At 34.5% G+C, this 5,692-nt stretch overlaps 1 pseudogene across 1 annotated transcript; it reads right to left on the bottom strand.

Annotated features, from left to right (window-relative positions):
• Positions 1–3,591: 3,591 nt before the first annotated feature.
• On the bottom strand, positions 3,592–3,944 carry LOC309819016 (large ribosomal subunit protein eL33-like; annotated as a pseudogene). Its single transcript has one exon. The product of its transcript is annotated as a large ribosomal subunit protein eL33-like (transcript).
• Between the last annotated feature and the right edge of the window lie 1,748 nt (positions 3,945–5,692).

The raw sequence follows: 5,692 nt of genomic DNA, 5'->3' as shown, positions 1-5,692 counted from the left end.
GTTCTTGCTCTCTTTTGAATTTCCACAGCAATCATTTTCTGGACAATTTTTTAATATTAATTATGCACACCATTAGAACAATTATTTCATTGTTATATTGATGTTACATTTAACTTATAATTAAAAATTTTTCACTTTGCTATCTCTTCTCTCAAACCATATTTTAAATGCCTTGAAGTGAGGAACTGTTCTTAGTATGTTTCCCACTAGGCAAAGACTATGATTTGCTGAAATAAATACCTATCATGAGTGTGGATGTTTCTTCTACACCTCCATCTAGATTTCAAATGTGGAGCTGCCCAGAACCATGGGGTGATGAACTCAGGTGGGGTGACTGCAGAGAGTGTCCACTAGGATAATACTCAGTGGAACCATTGGGGTGAGTGTGCCCCCAAGACCTCATATCAGCAGAGCCACTGGTATGAGATTCCAACCCAAGAGAGTCACAGGCATTGAACTCCAACACATGAAAGCCATGGAGTGTGCTGTGCCCAACAAAGCCATGGGGGCTATGAGCCAACCCAGTATATTTTGAAAGGGGGATCCCTACCTCTGTGTGTCCAGAATGCAGGATTGCCTGACCTGTGGGCCTTAGGATTTTGGACTTTCTTGGGACCTATTATTTATTTTTCATTTATATTTCTCCCTTTTGGAGAAATATAATGAAAAATATGCCTGTCCCAGCATTGTATTTCAGAAGCACACGACATATATAGATTTCACAGGTTCACAGCTGGAGTCTCATCTGTATCTGATTTAGATGATATTTAGATGAAACTTTGGACATAAACTTTTGAGTTGGTGATATGTGAGAAGGATATGAATTTTGTATGACTGGGGTGGAATGTTATGGTCTGAATGTTTGTGTTTCTCCCAAAATTCATATACTGAAATCCTAATGCTCAATGCAATGGTATTAGGAGGTAAGGTCTTTGGCAGGTGCTTAAGTTATGAGGGTGAAGCCCTCATGAATGGGATTAGTGTCTTTATAAAAGAATCCTACAGACCCACCCACCCCCCTGGCCTCTTCTACCATATGAAGACACAGTGAGAAGTCAACAGTCTGTACGTGGAAGAAGACCTTTACCACAACTTAACCATGCTGGCACCTTGATCTTGGACCTCCAACCTCCAGAATTGTGAGCAATAAATTCTTGCTGTTTATAAGTCACACATTCTGTAGTATTTTTGTTGTAGCAGCTTGAATGCACTAATACAATTTCCCACTAGGCAAAGACTATGATTTGCTGAAATAGACACCCATCACATATGTAGTAGATCTTCCTTCTGTATCCCTCACAAAGCTTTTCCAGAAGTTTTTTTTTTTTTTTTTTTTTTGGCAAATGTTGGAATGTTGAATAAATACTTCTCTAGATAAAGAGATAGAATTTTTCATTATTTTCATAGGCTAAAGCCAGTGATAGTTTTTAAATATATGAAACTGACTTTTTTAAAAAAATATTTTGAGCATGAGATTTATTTATCTAACCCAGAAGGAGGAGATAATTTTGTAAATTAAAGTGGGAGCCTTTTCAAAGAAAAAGATTTACTTCATGTACTCATACTTTCTCAAATCCTCTCCTCTGTCAAAGGAATTTTGTTGATATATATATATATATATATATCCACAAAATATGATTATAGATATATGATTGCCCAACAAATATCTCTTGGGCAAATATCCTATGTATTTTAAATTCTATGACCCAGTAAAATAAGAAGAAAAACATGTTAAAATAAAAGAGAAAGATAAGAGAATAAAAATATCCCTTTATAAATAGAATTTTTTTAGAGTGTGTTTGCCACTACATTTTGATACTTTTTGCTGGAATGTGTAGCCTAGGCAAAGTAAACAAGAAACCAATCTTCAGAACAAAAATGTTAGGAATGTAGGGGAAAAAGATAATGGTACCTGGCAAGCGAAGAAAAAAGGAAGATGAGTGTAGAAATTGTGAAGGAAAGTAACTTATGAATACAGAAATGGAGAAACTTGTGGCCAAGGGGTCAAAACTACCACAGTGAAACATTTCAAAACTGACTTCTTGTTATTAAATGTGAGATAGTTTGGGTGTGTTTTTTTGTGTGTATTGAATTCTGTTCTCTCTGTGGCAGAGCATTGGAATTCCTTCCATTTTAAGTGAATTGTAGTGTGTTTCACTGTGATCATAAACTATATTCACTATTTTGAGTTTCTGGCAAGGTTTCGTGACTACCCTAAGTTCTAAAAATTTCAAATCCCCCTTAAACCCTATAGCTTGTTGGTCTTGAATTTTATATACATATACATGCATATATATATATATATATATATATATATATAATATACACACATAATATGTGGAGGTAAATGCCTTTCTGATATGATAAAGGCAAAGTGATTTGGAAGATATCTCTAAAAGTATGTCAATTTCATTAAATTTTGATTTTGGAACTTTTAACGGGAGATTGTGCTTAACCGCATTAAGTGGATTCTGGAGAAATATATTTTTTTTCATCATGATTGAAACAGGATTTTTTAGTTATATTTTAAAGAATATAGTTTAAAAATGTCCAGAGGGTTAAACATGACCCCTCAGATAAAGAGAAATCATAACTAAGTGATGAATCTAATGAAAGGTAGACCAGAACTTTTCTCATTCATTCAAACTCTAGTTGTTAAACTGAACCCTTTGTTTTTTGATTTGTGCTCCAGCTTCACTTCTTTCCTTAAGTGAAATCTTCTGACACAAATGCATCTGCAAACCAAAGCCCCAAGGAGAGAGTAAAGTGTTCTGTCACATTCCCGACAGCACTGATTTAAGGGTTTACATGCTGGTGCTACTTTTTTTCTTCTTTTATTTTAATTTCCTGGCTAGAAACTGGCGTTTTCCATTTACTTCACTCTCCAGTTCTGATACTGGCACATTTAATACGTAAAACAGTAGCCACAGTTTTCAGACATGAATCTTCTTTTAATACTAAATCTTTAAGAGTAGAGATAATAAGTTCCAAATTTGCTGATAAAGAAATGACACATGTGACACAAATTATATTTTAATTCCAAAAGCGAGAAAAGCTTTAGAGTAATTTCACAAATTTCATAAATATATCCTTTACTTTGAAAAATATGAAAAATCTCAAGGTCAAATTCAATTTCCCTTTTTCCTTCTTCCATTTCTTCCTTAGTAGAGTTCTAACAGCACTATGAAAGAAACTCCCTCTCACATCTTAGCCTTTTAAGTTTAAAATGCAAAATGTGAGGACTAATGCAAATAATGTAGTTTAGAAACTTGTATTTTCCTAATTTCTTAAGGAAATGTAATTTAAATTTATATTTATTTAAGTGCTAGTGTTCAAGAGTGTGGATGCCTTTATATAGGAGACAGTATTACTTGTCCCGTATTCTAAAAGTTAAAGTGTCAATTGACAAATTGATTCTTACTGTTTTCATATCATGAAAAATCAGCCTGAGTTCTTTATAAATTCTATATGTTTTCATTGGATAGATATTGTGAACTTTTTAAAATATATGTGAATAGTAATATTTCCAAATTACCTCTTTGTTTTTTTTTTTACCAAACTACACTTTTATTTATGTACTTTTCAATAAGTTTAAATCCTTGAAGGGTACAGCATCACGCAGATTCTGTGTCCAATGGACTTAGCAGGAAGGTTGCTTCAGAAGTTTGCACAAACCATGCCACTGTTTCCATGAGCGTGAGTTACCTTTCCCCAGATTATTCTGGTTTTGTTAGGTTTTCCACCAGGAGTTACTGTGCTATTCTTTGTACACATAAGCGTATCTCTTGCCTATATAGAAGTCAGTTTCATCTCTAGTATAAATACCTTCAGTTTTAAGAAGAGCTGTGTGCTTCCTCTGGTTCCAGAGACCCTGCTTATAGCCGGCAAAAATGGCCTTGGACCACAGCCTTTCAGACATATTTGTCATTTTAGAAGTCTTGTTCCCAGCAGAACCCCACAGGCTCCAAATAGCTCCATATTGTCTTTTAAAATTTCTCAAAAATTTAGCTTTGCTACAGTTTCCAACTTCTCCCCTAAGTGTCCAGAGGTCTGCTCTGCCAGTTGGGTTATCCTGAGGTCTCTCCACTTCATTGATCACAAGACCATTCATGGAAGGGATCATAGATAATACCCATGCATTACAAAAAATATCTAATTTTGAGATATAAATAGACTGGTTGATGTTCCCTAACCCCTGGGTGACAGTTTCACCCATCTTAATTCCTGCAGTACACTTTTTACAAAGGACAATATCTGTCACTTTTTTAAAGATTTTTTAGAGTAGTTTTAGGTTCATAGCAAAATTAAGACAAAGGTACAGAGATTTCCCATATTGTCCCTGTCTATCAACACCCACTACCAGAGAGGTATTTTTGTTACAATAGATGAACCTACACTGACACACCTTAATCGCCCAAAGTCCATAGTTTACATAAGAGTTCACTCTCAGTTTCATACATTCTATGGGTTTGGACAAATGTGTAATGACATCCGTCCATAATTCTAGTTTTATACAGAGAGTATTTTTATTGTCTTAACACTCTTCTATGCTCTGCCATATTCACCCTTCCCCCTACTCCAACCCTGGCAACCACTGATTGTGTTTTTACTGCCTCCTTAATTTTGCTTTTTCCGGAAGTTCTTATAATCAGACTCACACAGTATGTGCCTTTTCAGATTGGCTTTTTTCACTTAGTAATACTTATTCATTTAAAGTCCGTCCACATCTTTACATGAATAGATAGCACACTTCTATTTAGTGCTGACTATTCCATTGTCGGATGTGCCACGGTTTATTTATCCATTCACCTACTGAAGGACATCTTGATTGCTTGCAAATGTTGGCAATTATGAATAAAGCTGCCAAAAATATCACTGTGTAGGTTTTTGTATAGACATAAGTTTTTGACTCCTTTGGGTAAATACCAAGGTGCGCAAATGCTGGATCATGTGGTAAGAGTATGTTTAGTTTTTTAAGAAGCCACCAAACTGTTATCAAAATATGTCTATCATTTTTAAATAAGAATTTTGGTTTTTTGTTTGTATTTATGTTTTTATTAGCCTGCAACATTGGCGACACGTACGTTTCCTTATGTTGAATGACCATTTGAATTTTCCTTTTCTGTGTGAGAAAGCTTTTATTTTTGAATAGATTCTTCAAGTTAATAATATACATACCTTTTCATACTGTGGCAAATATCTTCTGTTCATTTAAGGCTTACTCTGATGGCTGATCTTATATGTCAACTGGGCCATGGTTAAGCAACTGTTTGGTCAAACACCAGTCTCGATGTTGCTATAAAAGTAATTTTGAGATGTGCTTCAAAGAAGACCTAATTAAAATACATACTCTATGTAATTCACTGTATTTTTTGTTTGTTTTTTCAGCCATGCACTATCTTAAGGTTTACAATGCACATTTGTACATTCATTAATTCTACTGAACTTCAAGTGTATTCCATAAAGTAGACTTGGTGGTTAGCTTCTCTCTTTTTACAGCTATGGAAACACATCTCAGAAAGGAGAAATGGAGGTAGGATCATGCAGCTAATAGATACTAGAGCTGGCATTTTTCATAATTTACTTAGTGTGAAAAATGTTATTAAACATTGCTTAACTCAAGTAATCCTTATTTCCTATAGATTACTTATATTTTATAATGTAATCACATCATAGTTCATTTTCCTCCCCC

This window comes from Grampus griseus, assembly GCF_964374135.1.
Source record: "Grampus griseus genome assembly, chromosome: 2".
Lineage (NCBI taxonomy): Eukaryota > Metazoa > Chordata > Mammalia > Artiodactyla > Delphinidae > Grampus > Grampus griseus.
This window is presented reverse-complemented; position numbering and strand designations above follow the sequence as displayed.